The sequence below is a fragment of the Capra hircus genome (genome assembly GCF_001704415.2).
Source record: "Capra hircus breed San Clemente chromosome X unlocalized genomic scaffold, ASM170441v1, whole genome shotgun sequence".
Lineage (NCBI taxonomy): Eukaryota > Metazoa > Chordata > Mammalia > Artiodactyla > Bovidae > Capra > Capra hircus.
Window position 1 is genome coordinate 57386733 of NW_017189516.1, and position 11534 is coordinate 57398266.

Sequence of the window (11534 nt, forward strand, 5' to 3'; positions counted from 1 at the left end):
CCTCCAAGACTTAGCACAGATTGAAGCCAAACTGGGTTCCTTCTCCTCCAACCCCACTCAGTACATTAAGCAGTTTACTGGTCTGACCCGTGCCTATGCCTTGACATGGCAGGACATATATGTCATCCTGGGGTCTACCACCACCCCCGAGGAGAGGCAGGCTATCTGGACGGCAGCCAAGGCTCAGGCCGACCAGCGGCACTATGCCAACCCCTCCCGTGAGCGCCCCCCAGGGGCTCAGGCAGTTCCTGACACTGACCCTGATTGGAACTACCAGGAAAGGGGTGTCGGCCAGCTGCGAGTACGCTATATGATCGAGTGTATCCTCGACGGGATGGAAACGTCCTCTTATAAGGTTGTAAACCTCCTCAAACTGGATGAGGTGACCCAGGGGCCCGACGAAAACCCAGCCATGTTCCCTAATCGGCTGACCGAGGCCCTCGTCCAATACACCAGGCTGTCACCTGAGTCCCCCATCAGGGCGGCCACCTTAGCCAATCGTTTTATCTCCCAGTCTGCCCCCGATATCCGGAAAAAGTTGGCCAAGGCCGAGGACGGCCCTCAGACCCCTATCCGAGACCTGGTAAAAATGGCTTTTAAGGTCTACTATGCCCGCGAGGAAACTGCTGAGGCCAGCAGAAAGGCAAGGCTCAAGCAAAAGGCCGAATTTCAGGCAAGCCTCCTAAACCAGCAAACCCAGGCCTTGGTAGTGGCCCTGCAGCTGGCGGCGGGCTCGGGGCCCCAAAACCCCCCTCCGGGGGCCTGTTTCAAGTGTGGCCAAGAAAGGCACTGGGCCGGGATGTGCCCCAATCCGCGACCTCCTTCCAAGCCATGCCCGTTGTGCAAACGATGAGGGCACTGGGCTAGTGACTGTCCCCAGGCCTCTCGGGCCTCGACCTCTAGGGGCCGGGGACCAGAGCGCCCCAGGGAGACCTCCTGCCCTCCTTCGGCTTTGGAGCTGCTGAACTTCAATGGTGACTGATGCCGCCCAGACTCGGGGACCCCAATGGCCCAAGCCGAGCCCAGGGTAGCACTCCAGGTAGTGGGTAAGTCCATCAATTTCCTACCTATTCGGTCCTTCCTTCTTTCGGAGGCACTTTATGTCCTTCCCAGGTTTCGGTTATGGGCATTAAGGCCAACCCTCGTGTCCGCTCCAAACCCAACCATTATTTTGTCAATTAGATTCCTGTCTATTTACCCACTCCTTTTTGGTCATTCCCTCCTGCCCTACTCCTCTCTTGGGAAGAGATATACTTGCTAAACTGAAGGCCACTCTTCAGCTAGCTCCAGGGTCGGCTCCCACGTCAGGGGCTTTCCTAATGCTACTGGTTGACCCTCCAACCCCTTCTGTTAATCCTGAGGTCTGGGACACCTGAGTCCCGGTGGTGGCTCGGCACCACCCTCCAGTCCTCATCCGGCTAAGGGACCCCACCTGTTTCCCAGCCCGGTCCCAGTTTCCTTTGTCTACTTGCAACCTCAGAGGGCTAAAGCCCATCATCGACCGTCTCATGGGACAGGGTCTCCTGATCCCCACTACCTCCCCCTGTAACACGCCTATCCTCCCTGTTTGGAAGGCTTCAGGAGACTACCGGCTAGTGCAGGATCTCCGCCTGACCAACGCGGCGGTGATCCCTGCCCATCCACTTGTCCCTAACCCCTACACCCTCCTTTCTTCCATACCTCCTCAGACCTCCCATTTCACAGGGATGCCTTTTTACCATCCCACTTCACCCACATGCCCAGACATCGAACCTACCGCTGTCTGCTGGTCTTGGTGGACACCTTTTCAGGGTGGGTCGAGGCCTTCCCCACAGCCCGGGAGACGGCAGCGGCGGTGGCGGAGGTCTTGACGGCCCATCTCATTCCCAGATTTGGGTTGCCAAACTCTCTCCAGTCTGACAATGGGCCTGCATTTATCTCGCAGATCTCTCAGCAGGTGGCTGCGGCCCTAGGTATCGGCTGGCATCTTCACATCCCCTATCGGCCCCAATCGTCAGGCAAGGTAGAGCGGGTGAACGGCATCATCAAGACACATCTGACCAAGACAGCTGCAGTTCTGAGGCAAGCCTGTCTTGGGTCGACCTCCCTCCTCTGGTGCTCACTCGCATTCGCACCACACCACACTCCAAAACAGGTTTGACCCCTTTTGAACTGCTCTACGGCAGGCCCTATCTCCTGACTCACCTCCCCGAGGGAGAGGCTCCCCCACTCATGGGGTACCTCCCCCTCTTCTCCCTCCTACGATCCTTGCTGAGGGAACACGCAGATCGGGTCCTGCCGCAACCAACAGACGACGCAGGGCCCACCCGGCCTCTAGCACCAGGAGATCAGGTACTGCTGAAAACCCTGAGTCCCCGCCCACTACAGCCTCGTTGGACGGGACCCCATACTGTAATCCTCACCACTTCTACAGCCGCCAAACTCCTAGTACACGAGCCCTGGTACCACCTGACCCGACTTAGACCAGCTCCCCCGGGTCTCCCGGAGACAGGGGTGGCCCCGGGAAGACATTAGGGAGAGCAACCGAGAGAGAGGACAGAAGGAGTAGGACAAAGAGGAAGGGAGATGAGGGAAGGAGAGAACAAGGGGGAAGAGAGCAAGAGAAGAGAGGAAGTGAGAGAAAGCAAAAGAAAGTCAGAGAAAGGAAAGAGAAGAGTTGAAGAGCAAAAAGAAGAGAAGGCAAAAGAAAGTAGGAAAGAGAGATAGAGTGGCGGAGAAAGGGAAGGAAGGAAGAAGGATAAAGACTGAAACTGAAAGAGTGAGAGACGAGAGACAGAAAGGAATTAGAGAGTGAGACAGAAGAGAAAGGAGAAAGCAAGGCAGAGAAGGAGAAAAGAGAGACAGAATCAAAGGAAAAGAGAGAGACGGAGAGAAACCGAAGGATTGGTCCCCCACTCTTCGACTGTCCCTAGCCCTCACATACCTGACCACCTGCTTCCTACTCCTGGGGTGCTATTCCCTTGGGACACCCTGACCTGGTTACCAGCTCCATCCTCACGGGACCCCCAAGGCTGGTTATCCACCGCACCCCTTTTCACCCCAACCTCGGAACAATGCGGGGCTCTCTACTCTGGGTTGTTCTGGGGGTACTGGGGGTCCTGGAGGAAGGGGGACACACCAACCAAAACCCCCACCAGTCCTTTCAGATCACTTGGACGCTCCGGAACGGACTGACTCACGAGGTACTCAATTTGACCACTGGAATTCACCCCCCTAGTACATGGTGGCCAGATCTGTATTTCAACCTCAAAGACCTTATAAAGACTTCTTGGTCAGCGACCCGGACCAGAAGCTTTGGGTTCTGGGCATGTCCCAGACACCTAAAGACACATAATTGGGAGACTTGTGGAGGACTGCAACATTATTTCTGTTGATCCTGGAGATGTGTCACCTCCAATGATGGGAGATGGAGATGGGAGGTCGGGAACCGGGACCTAGTCAATTTCTCGTTTGTCTGACCCTATCGCGGGATTGCTCAGGTGAAAGTAATGTTCAACCAGGAAGTGGCTAAACTGGAGAGGTCTTGGGTATCCGGGCTATCATGGGGCTTCCAACTCTACGCTGAGTGGTTTGAAGCAAAGCCAGGGGGAATTCTGGTTGTTAGTCAGACAATAGAACCTGTTCAGGCCCATGCTGTGGGGCCCAACCAGGTTATTGCACCTCCCCGCCCCTCACCACGGGGGACAAACGCCACAAATGTTGTGACCTCGCCTACCCTCACACCCTCCCTTCAGCTGACCCGGACTGACCCGCTAGAGACCCAGGAACCCCTGTGGGCCTTAGTCAAAGAAACTTACAAGGCCCTCAACCACTCCAATCCTAACGCGACCCAATCCTGCTGGCTTTGCTACACCCTACATCTACCTTACTACGAGGCCGTGGGCTTGAATGCTACCTACAACTTATCCATTCTGTCCAACCCACCGCAGTGCTCTTGGGGAGACCGCAAGGTGGGCCTTACCATGAAAGAAGTATGGGGTTTGGGGACCTGCTTAGGCACGGTCCCTACGGATAAACAAACCTTGTGCGCCCAGACTGGCGATGATACCAACTTCGCCAATAAGGCCTACGTCATACCTGACACTGGGGGATGGTGGGTGTGCTCACAGACTGGGCTAACGCCCTGTCTCCACTTGGCTGTCTTCAACCAGTGCAGGGAATTTTGTGTCATGGTAGCGGTAGTGCCCAAGATTACATACCATCCAGAAGAGGTCCTCTACAACTTTTGGGACCAAAACACCCCAGCTCCTAGACATAAGAGGGAGCCCGTTACAGCTATTACCCTGGCAACGCTGTTCGCCCTGGGAGCAGCTGGGACAGGCACGGGCATTGCTTCCCTGACCACACAACATCAGGGCTTCATCACCCTGAGGGCCGCAATTGACGAAGACATCGCCCGCATAGAAAAGTCCATGACGGCCCTAGAAAAGTCCCTGACTTCCCTTTCCGAAGTGGTATTACAAAACCGCAGAGGACTAGACCTGGTCTTTTTGCAGCAGGGGGGCCTCTGTACAGCCCTCAGAGAAGAATGCTGTTTCTACGCTGCTCATACTGGGGTGGTTCGTGAGTCCATGGCTAAAGTAAGAGAGGGATTAGAACGCAGGAGGAGAGAGAGGGAGGCTCAGCAGGGCTGGTTCGAGTCCTGGTTCCAGAGCTCCCCTTGGCTGACAACTTTGCTATCCTCCCTAATGGGACCACTCATCATTCTTCTGCTGCTCCTGACTTTCGGGCCCTGTATCCTAAAAAAGCTTTTGGCCTTTATCAAACAGAGGCTCAACACGGTCCAGCTGATGGTGCTGCGACAACAGTACCAAGGGCTTCCAACAAGCACTCCGTGGCAAGATCAACGGCAGACGCCCCCTGTCATCCCGGCCGTACCCTACCCCTCGTCGCCCCCGTTCAGCAGGAAGTAGCCAGAGAGAGTTGGTGCCCCTTGTCCTATATCAAAAAGGCCGGGATGAAAGGTCAGGGCAAGGTCAGGATGAAAGGTCAGGGCAAGGTCGGGCGTGTTGAGGCATGCCTGGGCATGTCGAGACATGTCCCGGCAGAGAGTGCTGCAGACACGCCCCAGAGACGGGCCGGCAACCAAGCCGACCAATCAGGAGCCGACACGAAGCCCTCGCCATCCAATCAGGAGCTGACACGGAGCCCTTGGACACCAATCACCGCTGAGCGTGCAGTTTATTCCTTACATGGGAGCCCCGGCCTGGGCTATAAAACCCTTCCCCACCCTCGCAGACTCCGCAGACTCCCTTTACCCCGCAGACTCCCTTTGCTTCGCAGACCCTCCTCGCTTCCTTGCTTACCCGCCCCCTGGGAGTTCTGCCCAAGAGCGACCGCCCAATAAAAGGCCCTGATCAATGGTCCATAGGGGTGGCTCCTTCTTCCTGCGGCATTTCTTACAATAGGTTCCAGTGTTAGGAAGTGAGTATATCTTTCTGGGGGAGGCAGAGCACCATTCAATCCACAATACTAATCAGATAAAACTTTTTACCCCTCCTTCTTCCTGTCCTTATCCTGGAGAGACCTGTCTTCCCTCCTTCTAGGTAACGTTTACCATGTGGCTAAATCATAGAGTCACCCTGCTTCCTTGAACCGTCCCCCAAGTTACCATAGAGTAAAGGATCAGCAAAGAAGGCTGCCACTTTCTCTAGTCCCACCATCAGGGTGTCTTTACGGGATCCTGGCAGGGAAAGAATGTGACCAGGTAGGACACGCAGCATGCACAAGGCTCCTTAATGCATGCCTTCTGCTTTCATATCAACCGATGCATGCGAGGGGTGCAATAAGTGCTTGTTGAATTAATTACCGCGTTAAGTAAATTCATTTTCTCCCCAAGTGCTGTCAACATTTAGCCGAGCGCTGTCTTGATGGGAAACAGAAAGGGTAGTTCAACAAACTTCGATGCTCAAAAGCAACAGTGGGGCTGTTTGTTTATTTCTTTTTATTTTTTTCAGTTCATGGCTGGCTGCAGATTGCCAGCTGGAGGCCAGGACCAGAATTTGGGAGCTGCAGGGAGTGGAGGTGGGGGTGGGGCCGGCCTCTTGCGGGCCGATCGCTCTGCGCAGACACCACTTTCCTAGCACGCATGCGTTGAGTCCCGCGCCTTGTTCTCTAGTCTGAGGGATGATTGGTTGAGCTTCCGTGGTCCCGCCCTGAGACCAGAAGCCCTCCCAGGTACCGAGGACACCGAGGACTTCCGGGTTTCTCCCCTGCTTCTCGGTGGGCCATGTGCAGGTTTCGCCAATGTGTCTTTGGCTGCAGACAGGCGACCCAGTTGTTCCCAGTGGAAGCCCACCCCGCTCGGGGAGGCTCTCAGTGTTGCCGGGGCCGGTAGACCCCGACGTGCTTTCGCCTTCCCCTCTGCTCCAGCCGAGCGCGGGAAGATCCCTCGGGGCCGTCGCTCCCTGCGTGCTGGGTGCCAGGCTGTCACCCTTGGAAGTCTTTGCTTGTCGCTCCACCCCACCCACTGGAACCCGAACCCAGGCCAGAGTGGGCCCTTGTGCCCGTCCCTTCCCCTCGCTGCACATTTGCTATTGGTCGTCATAAAGCAGAAGGGCGCTAGCGCGGTATTGTGCGCTTCAGAAACTGCGACGCTCCTGGCAGCGTAATTTCTCGCCATAGAGTAAGACGCTGCCTGTATAGCCAGAGAGGTGTACCTGGGTAGTTAATAGAATTTAAAATTTTTTCTTTAGATCTTAGGTCTAAACTCGTCTAGGTTATTGCTGATATGTTTAGGTTTGGGGCTTCCCTGGTGGCTCAGAGGTTAAAGCGTTTGCCTGGAATGCGGGAGACTGGGGTTTGATCCCTGTGTTGGGAAGATCCCCTGGAGAAGGAAATGGCAACCCAGTCCAGTACACTTCCCTGGAGAATCCCAGAATCCCATGGAGGGAGGAGCCTGGTAGGCTAAGTCCATGGGGTCACAAAGAGTCGGACAGGACTGAGTGACTTCACTTTATTACTAATTTCACCTGTTTATATTTTTTCTGTGGCCACTAGAGATTTTTAAATTCTTTGTCTGGCTTGCTGCTATACTGCTGTTGGACAGCATTGCCTGCAACCAAATCCAGCCTTTCTGTCTTTGAAAAAGAGATTTATTGTAGCAAAGCCATATCCGTTCATTTATGTATTTTTTGTGGCTGGTGTGTCTGACTCTTTGGGACCCCATGGACTGTAGCCCACCAGGCTCTTCTGTCCATGGAATTCTCTAGGCAAGAATACTGGAGTGGGTTGCCGTTTCCTTCTCCAGGGGATCTTCCCGACCTAGGGACGGAACCCGGGTCTCCCTCATTGCAGGCAGATTCTTTACCATCTGAATCACCCACTAACACGATGTTTATTGTCTGTGGCTGCTGTTTCTGCTACAAGAACAGTGCAACTGAGTAGTCCATACAGAAGCTGGATGGACTACAAAGCCTAAAGTATTTACCATCTGGCCTTTTATAGAAAAAGTTTGCTGAACCTCTGCTCTAGAACAATGTCAAGTATGGTAGATACATGTAAACTTCTTCTTTGTATATATAATGAATATATATTATTCCTCTTCATTGCTGTATAATCCTCAGTTGGGCTTAGTGTGTGACATAGTTCCAAGGACTTTGTAAGGACTATCCCTTTTAATGCTCATATTAATCCTATGATGTTCCATTCTCCCTCCACCCCCAACATACTTAAACTTCTGGGAACTGTACCTTCTAGTCTTTCATTATCCTCAAATGACTTGACTCCTGGCGTCCTGATTAGCCCACAGGAGGCACTGTGCTGCTCTTTTTTTTTTTTTAACTAGAATATTTTGAAATGATTTTCTAAACTAAAATTGAGATAAGGTATGTTTCCCATGGAAGAACCTGAGGGGCTTAGGTGCAGTGGGTACAAGCAAGCCCGTCTGGTGCAAAGGATGATGCTCACAAGCAGAGAGGGGAGAATTTGTTGAGTAATAGTGAACCCTGGCCAAGTGTTTGCCAGATGTGTATCAGAGAATGAAACAGACATCATTCTTCTGTGGTCTTGTAGGGAAAGCAGACAAGAAAAAATGATGTAGTGTGATTCAGTTCAGTTCAGTGGCCCAGTCGTGTCTGACTCTTTGCAACCCCATGGACTATAGCACACCGGGTTTCCTTGTCCATCACTAACTCCCAGAACTTGACCAAACTCATGTCCATCGAATCAATGATGCCATTCAGCCATCTCCTCCTTTGTCATCCCCTTCTGCCTTCAGTCTTTCCCAGCATCAGGGTCTTTATCAATGAATCAGTTCTTTGCATCAGGTGCCCAACGTATTGGAGCTTCAGCTTCAGCATCAGTCCTTCCAATGAATAATCAGGATTGATTTCCTTTAGGATGGACTGGTTTTATCTCCTTGCAGTCCAAAGGACTCTCAAGACTCTTCTCCAGTGCCCCAGTTCAAAAGCATCAGTTCTTCGGCACTCAGCTTTCTTTGTGGTCCAACTCTCACATCCCTATGTGACTGCTGGAAAAACCATAGCTTTGACAAGATGGACCTTGTTGGCAAAGTAATGTCTGTGATTTTAATAAGCTATCTAGATTTGTCAGCTTTTCTTTCGAGGAGCAAGCGTCTTTTAATTTCATGACTCCAGTCACCATCTGCAGTGATTTTGGAGCCCAAGAAAATAAAATCTCTTACTGTTTCCATTGTTTCCCCATCTATTTGCCATGAAGTGATGGGAGCGGATGCCTTTTCACTCTCCTCTTCAGTGTGATATGCACCATGGGGGGAGAAAATGTACAAATCTTTGATGTTCTTAACAGGTTTCCTCCTCTGTAAGATGGCGGTAGCCCTGTACCTGTGAAGATGGAGATGAGCGTCTATAGCACACAGACTTACTCCACGTGCAGTGCTCTCTGCTGTTAGGAGGTAAGTGCAGGAGTGAATGCAGGGGACTGGGCACACAGTGACACTGAAAACATTGCAGTCGCTGCTTGGAATTTGTAGAGAAGGTTTTCGGGCAACTTGTGCACAGTAGGACTTTGTTTTTTTGTTTTAAACATTTCACAATTTAATGAGGCTCCCTCCAGCAGAATGTGAAGTCGGAGAGGTGGTGTGCATTCAGCCCAGGAGCAGGTCGGGAACTGCCTTTGGACAGAGGCCCACGAGCTGGGTCAGTCCTGCTGCGGGAGAGGAGTTGTGCCTGTGTGTTCAGGGCCGTGGTGATGGCTCTGGTTTAGATCACAGTCACCTGGAGAGCTGCAACGTGCCCAGGCCTGCCCGCAGAGATTCAAATTCATTCTGTCTGGGGTGAGGCCCTGGCATTGTTTTTGTTTTGGCTGTGTAAGTTCTCCAGATGACATGGATTTGCAGGCAGGAGTGAGAACCACACACAGGCTCAGAGAGCTAGTGGAGCAAAGGCATTGAGCTGGGAGATGCAAGTGCTTGCCAGTGATGCAGTCACCTCACAAAGGAGGCTGGAAAGGGGCTTTTGACTACTGGCCAGGGACCTTGGGCTCCATCCTGGGAGCAGCGGGGAACTTCTGAAGGGCCTTAAGCAAGAAAAGGAGGGGTCCTTTTGCTGAAATCTCTACTAGAAGATGATCCCTCTAACAAAATGTCGTGCGTAGAGTGAAAGCAGTGAAGAACTGGAGCCGGCCAGATAGCAGGAAGTAGAGGTTTGGTTTGTGTATCCCTCCTGCATGTGCCCCTTAGCAGCGGTGCCTGTCCTTGTATTTGCCAGTTTCTTGTCTGTGTTCTGCCGGGCTGTCAGCTCCTTTATGGCAGAGAGTATCTCGTTAGGTTCAGCATCTATCGTGTATGAGATACATAACAGATATTTATTCAGTGAACTGTGTAGAACTCTAAACTGGACACACAGCCTACTTCATCTTTTTATGGCAGTTCTCAAAATGTTATATCCCAGTTGCTCCTAAGGCAATAAATTGCTTTCTATCAACATGACTGTCCCACAGGGAGAATAGAAAGTTTGACATCATTGAAATGCTGCAGAAAATATGGAAGAGAGGCACAGTTCTTGAGGGATCAGCCTACTGTGTTCCCTGTTTTTCTGGCAAAGTAATAAGGCCACTTTCTCCTCTAAAAAAAGTATATATGGCAGTTTCTCAAAAAATTAAAAATAGAATGCCTATATGATCCAGCAACCCCACTTTGGGTAAATACCTGACAGAACTGAAAGCAGAAAGATATCTATGCATTCATGTTCATGGCAGCATTCTTGACAAGAGCCCAAAGGTGGAAGCAATTCAAGTGTCCATCAGCAGATGGATGGATAAACACAACGTGGTCTACCCATCCAGTGGAATAGTATCTAGCCTTGAAAGGAGGGGAATTCTGACAGATACTCCAATGTGGATGAACCTTGAGAGCATTATGCTGTGTGAAATAAGCCCGACACAAAAAAGCAGATACTGTATGATTCCACTTATATGAGGTATCTAAAGTAGTCAAACTCAGGCAGTAGAATGATGGTTACTAGGGAATGCAGGGTAGAAAGACGTGGAGAGCTGTTGAATAGGTGCAAAGTTTGTTTTGCAAGACAACTAGCATTCCAAAAGCTGGTTGCACAACAGTGTCAGTGTCCTTAGTGAGCCATCCATGTCAAAACGGTTAAGATGATAAATTATACATGCATTTTTACCACATAAAAAATTTTAATGTAGAGGAACAGTAAATAAAAGGGTTATGAAGTGAAGAGCAGAGTGCGCATATATATGAAACCTTTAACTTCCGTAGGTTTCCATGAGTAAAGAAAAAGTTTCAAGAAACAATGCTTCCATCTCCCTGAAGCCCTGAAGCTACAATTAACTTCGCCTTCAGAATCTCCTTAAAGCTCTGACCTTTCATTGAGAAATTTGACCTGAGTTAAAGATTGCCTAACCTCCTTGGGGGAACTCTAGACCAGTGTCTTATTAACCCCCTTGCTGACATCCAGCCCAGTTCAATCCTGCTTTCTCAGGTAACGAAGCGTAGAGAATGAGTGTAGAACGTGAGGAGACTGAGTCCTTGCTAGGAAACGTTCCCACACATGGGGAGGGTTCAAGTGCCCTGAGCTCCTTGTGACCGGACCGTCGTGACTCCCTTGCTTGACTTCCTCCAGGTCCCGAGATCTCAAGCAGACATGCTGAGAGCAGTAGTCAGCAAGTGAGGATGTGTATTTTTAATTTTTCTGTGCTGTCTTGCCTGTTCTTTGTTGACTGAGCCTTTGATTCTTTAGGAAGACCCTTTTACTGTTGCAGTGGATTCCAATGAAATACTGACATTTACAGCAACATGGATGGACCTAGAGATTATCATACTAAGTGAGTAAGTCAGAAAGAGAAAAACAAATACTATATGATATCACTTATCTATGGAATCTAAAATGTGATGCAAATGAACCTATCTCTGAAACAGAAACAGACTCACAGACATAGAGAACAGACTGGGGTTGCCAGGAGGACAGGGTGAGAGGGAAGGATTGGGAGTTTGGGATTAGCAGATGCAAACTGCTGTATACAAATGGATAAACAACAAGGTCTTACCATAGAGCGCAGGAACTATATTCAGCGTCCTGTGATAAGCCATC

General features: G+C 51.0%; 1 long non-coding RNA gene across 1 annotated transcript; it reads left to right on the top strand.

Annotated features, from left to right (window-relative positions):
• The first annotated feature begins 6166 nt into the window (after positions 1-6166).
• Positions 6167-11282, top strand: LOC108634367. Its single transcript, XR_001917591.1, has 3 exons — positions 6167-6222; positions 8770-8875; positions 11184-11282. It is a non-coding gene; the product is annotated as an uncharacterized LOC108634367 (long non-coding RNA).
• The last annotated feature ends 252 nt before the right edge of the window (positions 11283-11534 follow it).